Source organism: Symphodus melops (genome assembly GCF_947650265.1).
Source record: "Symphodus melops genome assembly, chromosome: 23".
NCBI classification, from domain to species: Eukaryota; Metazoa; Chordata; class Actinopteri; order Labriformes; family Labridae; genus Symphodus; species Symphodus melops.
Genome location: NC_136713.1, coordinates 1386636 through 1404526, shown reverse-complemented (window position 1 = coordinate 1404526; position 17891 = coordinate 1386636). Strand labels below are relative to the sequence as shown.

Sequence of the window (17891 nt, the reverse complement as noted above, 5' to 3'; positions counted from 1 at the left end):
GACTCCATCTTTATGGTGTGTTATTTCATAAACTACCATTACAAGAATGTAATGCTAAGTTATTGTTGTGTTTAGATCAGCTGACCTTCAGACTGACACATGAACCACATGTTGAGTTCTACCACTTTATAGGAAATATCCAGTGTCTCCTTCTGTTCCAGCTGCTGGAGGAGAACATCGTCACCTTTGTGAAGCACGAGCTGAAGAGAGTCCAGAGGGCTCTGAGTCCAGATTACCCAGAATACTTAGAGAGTCAGAGTGAGGATGAAGAGCAGAGGAGAAGCTGTAAAGAGGCATTTTTGAAGATCACTCTCCACTTCCTGAGGAGAATGAAGCAGGAGGAGCTGGCTGACTGTCTGCAGAGCAGTAAGAACATCTGAACAGATTTCATATTTTAGAAAAAGGACAAAGGGGTTTAAAGTTCAAACTCAGATAATCATGTGATCTATATCAGGATCTGTTCAGTGATCTCAGTTCTGTCTTTATTCAGGAACAGTGGCTGCAGAGTGCCGGCGTAAACTGAAATCTAACCTGAAGAAGTTCCAGTGTGTGTTTGAGGGGATCGCTAAAGCAGGAAACCCAACCCTTCTGAACCAGATCTACACAGAGCTCTTCATCACAGAGGGAGGGACTGGAGAGGTCAATGAGGAACACGAGGTCAGACAGATTGAAACAGCATCCAGGAAACCAGACAGAGCAGAAACAACCATCAGACAAGAAGACATCTTTAAAGCCTCACCTGGAAGAGATGAACCAATCAGAAGAGTGATGACAAAGGGAGTGGCTGGCATCGGGAAAACAGTGTTAACACAGAAGTTCACTCTGGACTGGGCTGAAGACAAAGCCAACCAGGACATACACTTCACATTTCCATTCACTTTCAGAGAGCTGAATGTGCTGAAAGAGAAAAAGTTCAGCTTGGTGGAACTTGTTCATCACTTCTTTCCTGAAACCAAAGAAGCAGGAATCTGCAGGTCTGAAGAGTTCCAGGTGGTGTTCATCTTTGACGGTCTGGATGAGTGTCGACTTCCTCTGGACTTTAAAAACAACCAGACCCTGACTGATGTCACAGAGTCCACCTCAGTGGATGTGCTGCTGACAAACCTCATCAGGGGGAAACTGCTTCCCTCTGCTCGCCTCTGGATAACCACACGACCTGCAGCAGCCAATCAGATCCCTCCTGAGTGTGTTGACATGGTGACAGAGGTCAGAGGGTTCACTGATCCACAGAAGGATGAGTACTTCAGGAAGAGATTCAGAGATGAGAAGCAGGCCAGCAGGATCATCTCCCACATCAAGAGATCCAGAAGCCTCCACATCATGTGCCACATCCCAGTCTTCTGCTGGATCACTGCTACAGTTCTGGAGGATGTGCTGAAGACCAGAGAGGGAGGAGAGCTGCCCAAGACCCTGACTGAGATGTACACCCACTTCCTGGTGGTTCAGTCCAAACTGAAGAACATCAAGTATGACGGAGGAGCTGAGACAGATCCACACTGGAATAAAAAGAGCCGGAAGATGATTAAGTCTCTGGGAAAACTGGCTTTTGAGCAGCTGCAGAAAGGAAACCTGATCTTCTATGAGTCAGACCTGACAGAGTGTGGCATCGATATCAGAGCAGCCTCAGTGTACTCAGGAGTGTTCACACAGATCTTTAAAGAGGAGAGAGGACTGTACCAGGACAAGGTGTTCTGCTTCATCCATCTGAGTGTTCAGGAGTTTCTGGCTGCTCTTCATGTCCATCTGACCTTCATCAACTCTGGAGTCAATCTGATGTCAGAGAAACAAACAACATCCAGGTGGTCTAAAGTATTCAGAGAAGAACCTGGCCCAACACTTTTATACCAGAGTGCTGTGGACTAGGCGTTACAGAGTCCAAATGGACACCTGGACTTGTTCCTCCGCTTCCTCCTCGGTCTTTCTCTACAGACCAATCAGAGTCACCTACGAGGTCTGCTGAAACACACAGGAAGTGGCTCACAGACCAATCAGAAAACAGTCAAGTACATCAAGAAGAAGATCAGTGAGGATCTGTCTGCAGAGAAAAGCTTCAATCTGTTCCACTGTCTGAATGAACTGAATGATCGTTCTCTAGTGGAGGAGATCCAACAGTCCCTGAGATCAGGACGTCTCTCCACAGATAAACTGTCTCCTGCTCAGTGGTCAGCTCTGGTCTTCATCTTACTGTCATCAGAAAAAGATCTGGATGTGTTTGACCTGAAGAAATACTCTGCTTCAGAGGAGGCTCTTCTGAGGCTGCTGCCTGTGATCAAAGCTTCAAACAAAGCTCTGTACGTGCTCACATAACTATCCAGGTTAAATGTAGTTCTCTTTATTCAGAAATAACAACTATGGTTTGTAATTGTTTTCATTTGTGTTCTTCTGAATCCTCTTCAGGCTGAGTGGCTGTCAGCTCTCAGAGAGAAGCTGTGAAGCTCTGTCCTCAGCTCCCAGTCCTCTAGTCTGAGAGAGCTGGACCTGAGCAACAACAACCTGCATGATTCAGGAGTGAAGCTGCTGTCTGCTGGACTGAAGAGTCCTCTCTGTAGACTGGACACTCTCAGGTTAGTGTACAGCTGATACAGATTATTCCCAGCAGAGTAAATGTTGATCAGTATCAGATTATAAAGTTGACTCTGTTCAGCTGCATGGTTATGACTGGATGTTACTGGTAAAACAGCTGAGAATGGACCTGTGTGTGTGTGTGTGTGTGTGTGTGTGTGTGTGTGTGTGTGTGTGTGTGTGTGTGTGTGTGTGTGTGTGTGTGTGTGTGTGTGTGTGTAGTCTGTCAGGCTGTCTGATCACAGAAGAAGGTTGTGCGTCTCTGGCCTCAGCTCTAAGCTCCTCCCCCCTGAGAGAGCTGGACCTGAGCTACAATCATCCAGGAGAAGGAGGAGAGAAGCTGCTGTCTGCTGGACTGGAGGATCCACACTGCAGACTGGAGACATTGAGGTACAGACAGACACACAGAAGCTGTCTCACTGTTTCTGAATGATGAACTCTGCTTCTTGTCTGGTCTGATGGTGATTTAAATGAAGATGGATGAAGTAGATTCTGATCTGGTTTCTTCCTCCAGGTTAGATCATGGTGGACTGCACAGACTGAAACCTGGTCTGAGGAAGTGTGAGTGTGTTTTCATTTCTCTTCATCAGAACACAGCAGCACATGTTGGATGATGGAAGTAACACAAAGTGATGATGAAAGTGAGGGTGATGGAAACTGATGAGAGTTGAAATATTACACAATAAAAGATGTCAACTGAAATAAAAGTGATAATCCAGAGATTAGAAAATGACCATTCATCACATCCAACAGAAATGTAGAGTTTACAGCGTGCTGTTTTGTGACTTTGACATTCATGGTTTTGATGTTGGCTGCTGGCCGGATGCTCCTGGACAAGCTTGTGGAGCTCATCACATTTAAAAACAACAGAAACTATATTTGATTTGATGTAAACATGCAGAGTCTCCAACATCAAGTTCTCTGCTCTAAAACATCCAGAGTTGAATACAGTGATGAAATAGAAAGAGAAAACCTTTAAAGACATGAGCTAGCTCTCCTCCTCGTCTTCTGGCTGTGCAGACAGTGAAGGTCAAAGGTCGAGCAGTTCCATGAATGAACCTTTGAATTTCACTTCACAATCATTTCAACACTACAGATATAGATAGACACAGAAACATTTGGACTGCTTCATATTTCACATCACATGAGTTTTCATCTCCTCCTTTCTTCTCATCACTTTCTGTGACTTCCACCCTCGAGGCTCCTTTCCTTCAATGACAACACAAATGGTTTGAGTTGACAACCATCAATGATGACTAGGATTATATTTGACTCTATTTCCATCAAAGCATTTGGATCAAATCCAGCTGAACTTCATGAAATGTGGATGTTTGTATTTGGTTCTTTATGTCTCTGCATTTTGGGGTCCGCCAAACGTAAACCTAACAGAGTAGTCGTTTATTATTAATAAAAATGAAGATAATCTGAACGTAGTAAAACCTAGCATAATTAGCCACGTAACCACCAGAAACTAGTAAGTTAGTTTTTTCATTTCCCCTGAAATTTAGCTATGGACAAGAACAACGAGGTGTGTTCGTTAATTTAAACGGTTAAAAAACCGAGTCACATTTTATAAACTAAACTCATAAGCCATAGCCTCACATCACGTTGCAAGCCCAAACTGACTGGCAATGCATTCACGGTTCAACATACGGTAGTGATGTGAACATTTTCATCAGAACACTGTTTTCATTCTTAAAACTGAAAAAATGAACAATATGCTTGCAAATGTGATACATATACTTGCATTATGATATATAACTTACCAGATCGTGTCAGTGACAGCGTGACATCGTGCCAGTGGATAGTCACTGATAGTGTCAGTGCCAGTGGGTACTGCGAGCCGGTGACGTCAGGTTGTTAGTGAGAACCCCGCAAAGTTAACAGAATTTACGTTGAGAGGCGCATCATTTTTACACTTCATTTTAACAACAACACTGCATGTTTATTACTCCACATAGTGTTGAAAATACTCTTATTGGGTTTTAAAGTGACAACTCCGTGAAATTACCTCCCGACTTTTTACTGTGTACAGTTGAAGTTTGTTTCATTGAAGGCTGTATTACTGCTGGCTTTAAACAACAGCGAAGCGTGTAAGTGATTTACAAGCATGCTTACAGTTTGCTCCTGGGCTCACTAAAGTCTGCCTGCGGCCTAATCTGGCTTTTGTACCTAAAGTGGTGGATGTGGCATACAGGTGCTCTACAGTGGAGTTGAAGGCTTTTCATCCCCCTCCTTTCTCATCAGAAGAGGAGCGGAGGCTCAACACTTTGTGCCCAGTGCACGCTCTGCATGCGTTTGTGAATAAAACAGCTTCATTTAGACAAGACGATCAACTGTTTGTGTCTTGGGCTTATCCCACTGGATTGTAGAAGCCATTTCTTTGGCCTACGGGGTTTGCAGTCCCCTCAGGGCCTGAGAGCTCATTCCACTCGGAGCATGGCCACTTCCTGGGCTTTGTTCAGAGGAGTTTCAGTGCAGGATATCTGTGATGCAGCGAGTTGGGCGACGCTGCATACTTTTGTTAGATTTTACAGGCTGGATGTCTCAGGGCCGTCTGTGGCACAGGCAGTACTGGAGACTGTCGCACCAGAATCAGTGTGTATTTTGGTGTTCAGCCTTATCAGTTTGCTTCAGGATACTCATGCCTCGGTTCTTTGATGACAGAGTGAGATGTTTCATCTTCACATCCCTCCTTGCATAGGCACGGTAAGAAACCTGTCATGAATGATTTGAGGTGGGTGGGTCGACTGTATATATGAGGGGGACGTGCCCCGAATACAGTTTGACCTGTCTGTCTCTGACAGACGTTGTCATTGGAGCTTCCAGAATGGTCACGCCAAGGCGATTCCCATAGTGAAACACCTCACTCTGTTATCAAAGAACCGAGGCTACGTTAAGTAACCCAAACTTTTTTTCATCCAATCAAGCATATAAACCAGAGTTTGGACGAAGTAAATGATCAGGTAATGTTTACTTGACAGTTGCGTTAAGAAATGTTTTTGTGTTTCCAGATGGATCTCCATGAAGGCTGAACGATTTATCGTTTTCTGATCGAAATCGCGATTTCAAAAAACGTGATCACGTGATTGCTAAAGCCGCGGTTTTTGGCAGTGCTTCTCCCAACTGACCCAGGAGCTGTTGTCAACTAATTTACACACGCTGTCTATTCTGCCCCTGTGTGAGCATGACTTCTTTAGCCTGATACACAGCTCAACAGTTAGCTAACAGTTTTCCTCCAATAAAGAAGCTGAAGTTTCTTTGTGCAGTCGTTCATAAAGGAAGCACTGGAAAACTAAACAGACAGCAAAATGTAAGTTATTCATCTCATAATGCTAAACAACCGAAAAGTCCGTTAGCTTGATGCTAACGTCTATGAGAATTTGAATAGAAACGCTAGCGGTTAGCATCGCGAATGTGTCAATTGTTGTCTCACGTTGTAACCTTATTAAACATACTCAAGAGATGCAATGCAAGACCTGAACATGAAATGACGCTCACAGGCAAATGTTTCGGCCGTATGGCTAAAAGAAAATATAGAGACATTGTTGGCTTCTCTTGTTGCATAACTTCTGTGAACTATGTCAACTATGGCAACCTGAAAGGCACAAAATATAGCAACACTTCAGACCAGATTTCTGTCAAACTGACACTAAAACCAATAATATCACCATCTGTGTGTTTCTTCTTGATAAATACATTTGAAATTAATTTATAAATTAGTTTTCATTCTATTAATTTAGAGTTCTGGCATTTGAAGTTTAACTGGTATGATGTCATTTTTGTAAATGTTACTGTATACATTGAGAACATATCACAAGCTTGATTTTTAGAAAATTGTGATGAAAATCGAAATCACAATTTCTGATTGTAGGGAAGACTGGGTGAAAAAAAAAATGGGTGCACGGGAAGATGGCATTGTGTGGAAGGCTAACTGCTCACAGTGGTTACCTGCTAGGTGCAGAGGCGGGGTCTGGGTTTAATAATCAACTGTTGGCCATTTAAGGCATCAAAAACAAGGGGCTGGGTAATCGGAAACAAACTGAAGACAAACTTTACTGGGGACTGACTCTATTGTCTATAAACATAGTCAACACCTTTTTATGTATTGACTATTTTAAGTTTTACATTCAGGATTCATGCTAAGAATATGGTAGTAAGCTAAAGCCAGTATTGAGCTGAGAAAGTGATTAAACATAGCTTAAAATAAAGCTAGCATATAACACTAATAGAAACAGTAAAAAGGCCAAAGTTTTTAAAATCAGCACCTTAATTAAACATTAACTGATGAAGATCACCCATCCCTTCTGAACTGTTTAATTAATATAATGATATATTATTATTAATAATTATAAATAATAAAATAATAGTATCATTTGCAAATCTTGTATAAAATGCAATTGTAATACAATTGAGTTCAGCATTATGTGGACTACAGAATTTTTCATGGAACTTTGGTTCTGTATGTCATCATAGAGAAAGCTTAGAATTTAGAAGTCATCGCATCACAGGAAAGAAATTCAAAGATATACGAGCTGGGATCAGAAGCTCTCATTTCAGTACAAGCGGCAGTGAGGAGAAGACTTACCGAGATAGTGAGAACCAAATTCACTTTGAACCAACAGTACAAAAAGTACTAAACTTCGTAAATTGATCCTAATTATGACCCAAATTGTTTGGTGGTAAGTATTTATTTGAATGTTTTTCGTAACTGAAGATGGAGAGCAAATTACCTAAAGTTTCTTGTTGGTTGGTAAAAAATATTTATCCAATTGTTAATGCAAACTTTGAACTATATTAAGGCTACTTTGTTTAGGTTTTTTTGTTGAAAAATGTGTCTTACTGCTGATTTTGACCTGTACATGTGCAAATGAAGAGTTAAAAGAGTCTGGATGAAGTGAATCAACAGGTGATGTTTACTTGACAGATGCGTTCAGAAGTGTTTTTGTGTTTCCAGATGGATCTCCTTCAACGTTATCTGCTCCAACATCAACAGCAGGCAGAGGGCATGGAGATATACCAGCTGGCAGAAACTGGATATCAGCCTCATGGATACATGATTCCTGTGGAGGGCCAGGAATAATCTCAGCTGTCCTGGAAGGAAAACCACTGGATAAATGGCCGGGTATGTATTCAATTATTCTTTCAGTACTTTTGTTATACACACTATTGGAGGATATATGTTTTTTTTGCTTTTCTGAAGTACTCATCATACATGTTCTGTATATGTTATCAATATGTCCTATTTTTCATCCAATCAAGCTGTAAAATGAAGTTTGGATGAAGTGAATGAACAGGTCATGTTTACTTGACAGTTGCGTTCAGAAGTGTTTTTGTGTTTCCAGATGGATCTCCATCTACCTTCACTCCTCCAGCATCAACAGCAGGCAGAGGGCATGGAGATATACCAACTGGCAGAAACTGGATATCAGCCTCATGGATACATGATTCCTGTGGAGGGCCAGGAATAATCTCAGCTGTCCTGGAAGGAAAACCACTGGATAAATGGCCAGGTATGTATTCAATTATTGTTTCAGTGCTTTTGTTATATACACACTCTTGGAGGATATATGTTCTTTTCATTTCTGAAGTAGTCATCATACATGTTCTATGTCCTTTTTTTCATCCAATCAAGCTGTAAAATAGAGTTTGGATGAACTGAAACTGGATATCAGCCTCATGGATACATGATTCCTGTGGAGGTCCAGGAATAATTTCAGCTTTCCTGGAAGGAAAACCACTGGATAAATGGCCGGGTATGTATTCAATTATTCTTTCAGTACTTTTGTTATACGCACTATTGGAAGATAAATGTTTTTTTAATTTCTGAATTTCTCATCATACATGTTCTGTATATGTTATCAATATGTCCTTGTTTTTCAACCAATCAAGCAGTAAAATGGAGTTTGGATGAAGTGAATCAACAGGTGATGTTTACTTGACAGATGCGTTCAGAAGTGTTTTTGTGTTTCCAGATGGATCTCCTTCAACGTTATCTGCTCCAACATCAACAGCAGGCAGAGGGCATGGAGATATACCAGCTGGCAGAAACTGGATATCAGCCTCATGGATACATGATTCCTGTGGAGGGCCAGGAATAATCTCAGCTGTCCTGGAAGGAAAACCACTGGATAAATGGCCGGGTATGTATTCAATTATTCTTTCAGTACTTTTGTTATACACACTATTGGAGGATATATGTTTTTTTTGCTTTTCTGAAGTACTCATCATACATGTTCAGTATATGTTATCAATATGTCCTATTTTTCATCCAATCAAGCTGTAAAATGAAGTTTGGATGAAGTGAATGAACAGGTCATGTTTACTTGACAGTTGCGTTCAGAAGTGTTTTTGTGTTTCCAGATGGATCTCCATCTACCTTCACTCCTCCAGCATCAACAGCAGGCAGAGGGCATGGAGATATACCAGCTGGCAGAAACACAATATCAGCCTCATGGATACATGATTCCTGTGGAGGTCCAGGAATAATCTCAGCTGTCCTGGAAGGAAAACCACTGGATAAATGGCCAGGTATGTATTCAATTATTGTTTCAGTGCTTTTGTTATATACACACTCTTGGAGGATATATGTTTTTTTCATTTCTGAAGTAGTCATCATACATGTTCTATGTCCTTTTTTTCATCCAATCAAGCTGTAAAATAGAGTTTGGATGAACTGAAACTGGATATCAGCCTCATGGATACATGATTCCTGTGGAGGTCCAGGAATAATTTCAGCTTTCCTGGAAGGAAAACCACTGGATAAATGGCCGGGTATGTATTCAATTATTCTTTCAGTACTTTTGTTATACGCACTATTGGAAGATAAATGTTTTTTTAATTTCTGAATTTCTCATCATACATGTTCTGTATATGTTATCAATATGTCCTTGTTTTTCAACCAATCAAGCAGTAAAATGAAGTTTGGATGAAGTGAATGAACAGGTCATGTTTGCTTGACAGATGCGTTCAGAAGTGTTTTTGTGTTTCCAGATGGATCTCCATCTACCTTCACTCCTCCAGCATCAACAGCAGGCAGAGGGCATGGAGATATACCAGCTGGCAGAAACACAATATCAGCCTCATGGATACATGATTCCTGTGGAGGGCCAGGAATAATCTCAGCTGTCCTGGAAGGAAAACCACTGGATAAATGGCCGGGTATGTATTCAATTATTCTTTCAGTGCTTCTGTTATACACACTATTGGAGGATATATGTTGTTTTTTTTGTTTTTTTCTAAAGTACTCATCATACCTGTTCTGTATATGTGAACAATATGTCCTTTTTTTCTTCCAATCAAATTTTAAAATAGAGTCTGGATGAAGTGAAACTGGAAACTGGATATCAGTCTCATGGATACATGATTCCTGTGGAGGGCCAGGAATAATCTCAGCTGTCCTGGAAGGAAAACCACTGGATAAATGGCCGGGTATGTATTCAATTATACTTTCACTACTTTTGTTATACACACTATTGGAAGATAAATGTTTTCTTTTTATTAATTTCTAAAGTACTCATCATACATGTGTTGTGTCCTTTTTTTCCATCCAATCAACTTGTAAAATAGAGTTTGGATGAAGTGAAACTGGAAACTGGATATCAGCCTCATGGATACATGATTCCTGTGGAGGGCCAACTTGTAAAATAGAGTCTGGATGAAGTGAAACTGGAAACTGGATATCAGTCTCATGGATACATGATTCCTGTGGAGGGCCAGGAATAATCTCAGCTGTCCTGGAAGGAAAACCACTGGATAAATGGCCGGGTATGTATTCAATTATACTTTCACTACTTTTGTTATACACACTATTGGAAGATAAATGTTTTCTTTTTATTAATTTCTAAAGTACTCATCATACATGTGTTGTGTCCTTTTTTTCCATCCAATCAACTTGTAAAATAGAGTTTGGATGAAGTGAAACTGGAAACTGGATATCAGCCTCATGGATACATGATTCCTGTGGAGGGCCAACTTGTAAAATAGAGTTTGGATGAAGTGAAACTGGAAACTGAATATCAGCCTCATGGATACATGATTCCTGTGGAGGGCCGTTTTAATAAAATGAAAAAAAAAATGCATACATCGTTACTTTCACTTTTATTATGCATTATGCGTTTTCCCCCTTTTTGAAATTCCAAGATCATAATATTATACAAGCATTTATCTTGTATTAAAAGTCACAGCTAGCTTTCAAGAAAGACAAAAAATTACCCAAGAATTAAAAGGCAAACTGCGGTCCCAGCAGAATATTTTCGCCATTGCCAAAAACAATGTGGCGGCAGTGAAAGCTAACTTTATTGTAGCAGAAGAAATCGCCCACGTGTAACCGGTGGAATTCTGCGTTGTGTGAAGTTTATGCTGTGACACCGGCAGGGCAGTGAGTTAGTGAGTGAGTGAGTGAGTGAGTGAGGGAGGGAGTGACGTAGGTAGGGAAATTCAAGGCATCCAGTAGCAGTATACAGACAGCCAGGACACAAGACATTAGTTACAATACACACCCGCTGTCCCCCCTCCCCTCTGTATACAATACAATAATGCCCCAGACAAGATTTAGGAGCCCCTGTGTGACTAAGAGTAAACATATTTACAAGTTAAGTCTGTGCAGTTAGCATTAGCTTTAGACTTAAAACGCATATAGCATAATGTACATAACCTGTGAAGGAGATAAAAACATGTGCTGATTAAAAGAGACTTGTAAACAGTTAAAGAGCCTTCTGGCCATCTCTAGCTAGCAGACCAGGCTTTCCCCAAAAGGACTGCCAGTTATCTATGAAGCCCACATTGTTTGCTGGACACCACCTCGATAGCCAGCGGTTGAATGAAGACATGCGGCTATACATGTCATCACTGGTCAAATTAGGGAGAGGACCAGAGAAAACTACGGAGTCCGACATCGTCTTAGCAAAACTACACACCGACTCCACAATAACTTTAGTAATTTCCGACTGGCGAAGTCGGGAGTCATTTGTGCCGACATGAATTACAATTTTATCAAATCTACGTTTAGCCTTTGTCAGCAGCTTTAAGTGAGCCGTGATGTCGCCCGCTCTGGCCCCGGGTATACACCTAACTATGCCCGCTGACTTCGCTAACTTCACGTTTCTGACTATGGAGTCTCCAATTATCAGAGTTTTTGTCTCAGCGGGTGCGTCGCTGAGTGGGGAAAATGAGTTTGAAACATGAAGTGGTTGGTGGGGAGCCGTGAGCCTCGTTTTCTTACTATGCCTCCCTCGGACAGTAACCCAGCCACTGCCTCCCGGCTGCTCGGGAGCTACCGGGGGAGATTTAACACTATGTCGGCCCGCACCGGCTACAGAAGGCTGGCTAACTGCTACTGCGTAAGATAACTGTGACTCTGACTCAAAGGTGCGGAGCCTGCTCTCTAACTCTGACACCCTCGCCTCCAAAGCTATAAATAAACTACATTTAATACAGATACCTTTATCAGTAAAGGAGGACGAGGAATAACTAAACATCTGGCACACAGAACAAGAGAGAGCAGGAGAGGGAGAGGCAGGGAGAGAAGCCATCGTATGAGAAGCTAACTGCTAAGTTAGCCCGAGAGTACGTAGTTTAACGCAAACAAAAGATCTATAGATAGTTCGCAGGGGTGCTTGGTGATTATTTCGATTACTCAGAGTGTGCAGTGAATGGAGACAAATGTAAGAAAATACACAGGATAAACAATCTAGCTTTAGCTCTATCGATCGGTAGTAGCGATAGAGCGAGACACAACAGGAAGTGATGCAATACGCTCACCGTAGTACATCATGTTGTTTACCATTCATTAGTCATGTTTTAGTGAAGGCTACCTGAGTCCAGCTAAGGCCCGTTGACTCCATCAGAAGGTGTTACTTTAGGGCTGTAACACAGACAGAATCACTCACACACACACACACACACACACACACACACACACACACACACACACACACACACACACACACACACACACACACACACACACACAGTAGGTTATTGTTCAACTGGAGCCACACACCACCAGGAAACAGAGTTTTGTTCAGTTAAATCCTTTTATTTTAACATAAATCACGCTTCAGATGTACTGCTGATTGCCATGGTTCTAAAGGAAAGATAAATGAATTCATTACACTCACACTCACACACACACACACACACACACAAGTCAGAAACGTTCATCATGTCTTCTACTACTATAGGTGTGATATAAGAGTAGATGTCAGGTAAAGAGCTCCATCTACTCCTATATCATCTGGAAAGACACAGGAAAGCCAGCTGTAAGTTTTGGCACAATGGAATACGCATGATCCATACAGGTCGAGTCTTTAAGGTCAGAAACACACGTGATTCAGTCAAATGGTCAGTTGAACTTTTCTCCATTCACTCCCACCGTGTCTACATACATAAACAATCACAACCTCAACGATTGTGGATGGGATGTCATCCTCTGCTGTTTGCCTCCTTTCTGCATGACTCTGACACCTCTGCCATTTTCTTCAGCACTTGGTCCTGTCGCCACCTGTTGCACCCCTGGGACAGCGCTTTGATGTTAAGGCGTTCCTGCTCAGTTCTTGCCACTTCCGCCACCACCATGGCTTTCCGGTCTTCTTTGGAAGCCTTTGACCAGAACAAGGGACTATCGCCCCTCCCAAGGCCTGCTCGACCCTCCTGGACTCTGCCGACCACCTCGCGGTGCTTCAGCCTGCCGATTGCCATGTCGACCTCTTCTTGGGCTTTCCACTTTTTTCTCGTTCTTATCTGGGTGCCCGCTGCTCTCACCAGCTGGTCAGTGGATTCCCTCAGCTCCAGCACCAGCCGAGCCTTCCCTTGCTTGTATCCCACACTGATGGATCGCAGTGGTAGTTGTAGCGTGTTCCTACCAAAGAGGCCTACCTCCGAGGCATCTTGGTAGTCCCAGCCACTTCCTGATGAACAAGTTTGCCAGCCCGTCCATCTTGCTTACCACTGAGGAGGGGATTTCCCTCATCTTCAGTGGCCACATCACCCTTTGGTACAGTATGAACTGGTAACACCAAACTTTGTACTTTCCGGGGAGTTGGCTTTGATTGATCTTGGTCAGGCCACCTGTGAGTTGCTTCCTCACCATCTCCCCCACCTGCCTGTCAGAGAGCTTTGCTGTGTAGGTGCGACCCAGGCTACGAACAGGTTGATCTGCCAGCAATTGGATATTCTCACCGCCTGCGACAAAGATGGTGTTGTCGTGTCCGTTTCTGTTCCTTGGCCCTTCTTCCACCCCGCCTCTCGGAGGGCCACCGGGTTGTTTGTCCTTATTCGTTTTCGTAGTAAGCTTAGGGTGTCCGTTTAATGGGACTAGTGGGTTAGGTAACTAGCCTTCCACTCCCGATGCAGACTTTCCTGCAGTCATCCAGTCTTTCCTGGTTGTCCTCCAGAATTCCCTGGATGCCAACTGCCCTTTCACAGTAGTCACTGGATGCCTCCAGATTGAACATATGAAGATACATGTGTTGGTTTTCCTGCTGGGCATTGCTGCCTAACGCACCTCCTCCTGTGCCTTTTGAACAGGTGTGCTGTGACACCTCACTGAACACCTCTGTGGCCCTAATCGGGTCATCAGCTGGGGACGGAGACTCCGTCACTCTGGTCTTTTTATTTGATTTGAAGAAGAAGGATGAATAACAATCGATTTTTGTTACTCTAACAGATATTAGTCTTGTACAAAATGCCATTTCATTTGGGGAAGAGAGTGAATGACTTGTTATGGACTTGAAATTCAAAGGTTAGGACTTTTGACTTGTCATTAGTCGGGACTTGTAAGACGATGACTTTGTCCCACCTGGGTTTTTACAAACCCAGTTGGATCCAGATACTGGACTGACTCTGCTGTCTTGATCAACATAGGCTAGGATAGGATATAGGATAGTATAGGATATTACTTTATTGATCCCCAATGGGGAAATTCGGGCATTCCAGCAGAAGCACTACAGAATCAAAACAAAAAAGTCAAAAACCCAAATAAGAATAACATAAACATAAATATTACATTACATTTTTTAAAACTCTGTAGCACTCTGAGATTTAAAAAATGAAAAGTGCTTTACAAATAAAATTTATTATTATTAAATACAATTCCAAGTAGTAAGGGGGGTATATACAGAGGACTACAGTGTGGTGGACTCAACAGGACAATGAAAAAAAGAGATAATAATAATATAATAATAAGATAATAATACTGTGCAGTAATTGGCATGTTAAAGTGACCAGTGACGAATTTAAAGTGACATTTGTTGTCACGGAGTTAGCAGGCAGGAAACAGGAGAGGAAGACCCAAGTGCAGAATAACAAAATAATTTATTTTAACAGCTGCTCATCTCCTACAGCTCGTTGTGGAGAGGGTGAGAGGAGTTATCCAGGATGGATATGATTTTGTCCTTCATCCTCCTCTCAGCCACTGTCTCCAGAGTCTCCAGTTCTAGGCCAACGACAGAGAGGGCCTTCTTGACCAGTTTATTGACCCTGTTTGCCTCAGCAGTCTTGACGCCACCCCACAAGCACACCACAGCAAAGAAAAGTGTGCTGGCCACCACAGACTGGTAGAAGGTCTTGAGGAGTCTGTCGCAGACACTGAAAGATCAGAGTCTCCTCAGGAAGCCTGCTCTGTCCTTTCCTGAAGATGGCGTCAGTGTGTGACAGAGCCACAAAAAAGGATGATTGTTGCAAGATGAATAGAAAAGGAAACCCAATTGTTATTGAAACATGTAAAATAAATAATATTCCGTTGTGATGAAGGAAATGGTGTCAGCGCATCAATTAACCTGTAGGGAAAAGAGAGGACTGAGTCGATAAGGGGAGGAGGTAGAGGAGGCAGGGAGAAGAAGGAACGTCAGTGTACCAGGGAAAAGGTGACGGGAAGAAAAGTTCAGCGCCAGAGAAAAGTTTTCTGTGGCTGAAAATTAAATTCATATGCTGTATGGGGATTAAGGTGTTCGGGGGAAAATAAACAGTAGAATATGAAGGGAACAAATCGGCATACGGGAAAATAAGGATTTCCGTCATTTTTTCATTCATTCCTGGACACGAGGCTCGTGGCTGAGGAAAAGAAAATTTGTCAAGTCGGGGAACGGGATATTTTCTTCCAAGGATCTGGGTGAGATCGTTTTTGTTTCCCTTATGTTTGGTCCTGTTTGGAATATCCCTGTTTGGGTTATTTTTTGGATTATGTCGCTTATTTTTTGATGAATGAACGCTTTGGATGCTCATACGGCTGCACCGACGAAGGAGCTGTTTTGGATAAAAAGAGACTAAGAGACCGTAAAAAACTCACTTTTGTTTGCTTAATGTGGTTTTCGTTTGGGGGGATTGTTGACTGAATTTTGGGGGGTGTGTTAGGGCAAATTAGGTGATTATCTGGGTCATTATTAATTGTTTTGTTTTGTTTAGTGTAACATCACGTGACTGATGGGAATTTCCCAACATTAATTAAATTCAAGTGGATGAATTAAGTTTTGACAAATGATTTAACTGAGAGGTTTAGTTTCATTAACAACAAGTTATTGGATTTGAGTTAATTCATCCCTGAATCCCTGGTGTGAGTAATACACCCTTTAAAGGGTGAGTGTTACAAGTGTTGTGGGACCAGTCCAGCTTACTGTTAATGTGAACCCCAAGGTAGTTGTAAGAGTCCACCCTCTCCACTTCCTCCCCCTGAATGATGACTGGGACAGGGGGGCACCTCTTCCTCCTGTAGTCCACGACCACCTCCTTTGTCTTGGCGATGTTGAACTTCAGATGGTTGCTGTTACACCATGTGACGAAGCTCTCGATCAGACCTCTGTCTGATCGAGAGCTCTGTACTGAGATGGCAGGAACCAGAGTTAAACCTGAAGTCTGAGGTTAAGAGGGTGAAAAGAAAGGGTGCCAGAACAGTTCCTTGGGGTACTCCAGTGTTGCCCGTCACCACATCAGAGACACAGCCGTCCACTCGGACACACTGTGGTCAGCTAGTGAGGTAGTTAAAGATCCAGGCTGTGGTGTCGGGGTGCAGATGAATATCCAGCAGTTTTTCCCTCAGGAGGCCGGGCTGGATGGTGTTAAAAGCACTGGAGAAGTCAAAGAACATGACTCTCACAATGCTTCCCTGCTTCTCCAGGTGTGACGGGGCTCCCTTCATATTGGCATACAGCAGGTCTATGGTTTTGTGGCCCAGTTGACATACTGTTTAAAGTTTGTCAGGACAGAGGAGAGAGTGAATTGATTCAAATCCCTGCTGATCAGTATGACTGCGCTGGGCTACAGCTGATGGTGGGACGTAAACAGCAACAATGATGGCATGTGAGAACTCCCGTGGTAGATAATATGGGCGTAATCCTACCGCTAAAAGTTCAGCGTTGGGAGTGCAGACCCGTTCCTTCACAGTTATATATGTCGTGGAAATTCTCCTTTTGAGGTGGAGAGTTGCTAAGTCTCAGAAGAACTTCATGCTTCGGCGTTTGAATCAGATCTCTTTAATAACATGCAGCATGGAAAGAAGGCAGCAGCGTTCTCTCCCGAACCTTCACATTTCAAATCCTTATATGCAACAGAGAGGAGGTGACTCTGTGATAATAAAATAACATTTACATTTTGTATGGTGTTGTCTGAGAAAGAGGATGTGGCTCTCTCGCACCTCTATTCTTTCAGACCATTTGGTGGCTTCAGGAAGTCTATGTAATTTCCTACATATATCCGGGATTACGACATTAAGACAGCAAGACCTCCCCCTCTCTTCTTACCGCTCTGTCTCCCCCGGTCCACTCGTACCAGCGTGAAGCAGGCCAGGTCAATGAGACTGTCTGGTATATTCCCGTCTAGCCATGTCTCCGTGAAGCTGTGAGTTTGTCCACTTTGTTTGCGTGTGACCTGACATTACCCACAATAATCGACGGCAGAAAAGGTTTAAATTTCCGGTCTCTCTTGATCCTCTCCTTGACTTCAGTGCCGGCTTTCTTCTCCATAGGTCCTCAGGGATGCGTGAGGTTGGGACACCGGCTCCATGCCTGAGGCACAGTAATTCCTCACGATTGTACGTGATCATTCCCGAAAAAGTGCCGTACTCCACTGAGTGATACTGCCACTACAACTAAAATGCTGCAGTAGTGCAGGCAATTGCCGAAAAAACAATGTACAAAAATAGCGTTTTATAACTATATAAGGAAAGAAAGAGACTGAGCTGCTGTAAGAGGCTGCCGACTGCCGTAAGTAGAGTCATCATCACAAGATAAAAACTACTGTGATGGTGCAAGCAGCAGTTATTCCCCTCTGAAGTGGTGTCAGTCTGAAGACTTTGTTGCAGCTTTGACGGTGCATAAAACAAACGCACCACGAGA

The 17891-nt window shown here is 42.7% G+C and overlaps 1 long non-coding RNA gene and 1 pseudogene across 24 annotated transcripts in view; both read left to right on the top strand.

Annotated features, from left to right (window-relative positions):
* The window catches only part of LOC306818766, a 28312-nt pseudogene extending 25117 nt beyond the window's left edge, over nt 1-3195 (top strand). Inside the window, exons 11-13 of the transcript in view lie at nt 491-2564; nt 2785-2952; nt 3153-3195. The product of the transcript in view is annotated as an uncharacterized misc_RNA (transcript). The remainder of the gene's footprint in view (nt 1-490; nt 2565-2784; nt 2953-3152) is intronic.
* The window catches only part of LOC306818974, a 51210-nt gene extending 40675 nt beyond the window's left edge, over nt 1-10535 (top strand). For 8 of the 23 annotated variants that reach the window (XR_013778417.1, XR_013778418.1, XR_013778419.1 and 5 more), the window contains 6 exons: nt 7520-8075; nt 8209-8318; nt 8538-8782; nt 9172-9723; nt 9877-9993; nt 10132-10174. This is a non-coding gene — a long non-coding RNA (uncharacterized lncRNA). Of the gene's footprint in view, nt 1-7221; nt 7245-7296; nt 7312-7519; nt 8076-8153; nt 8319-8537; nt 8783-8925; nt 9094-9171; nt 9724-9876; nt 9994-10131; nt 10175-10212; nt 10337-10467 lie in introns of those variants that run through there. The other 15 variants (XR_013778429.1, XR_013778415.1, XR_013778422.1 and 12 more) reach the window with 15 other exon arrangements.
* Nucleotides 10536-17891: the final 7356 nt, after the last annotated feature.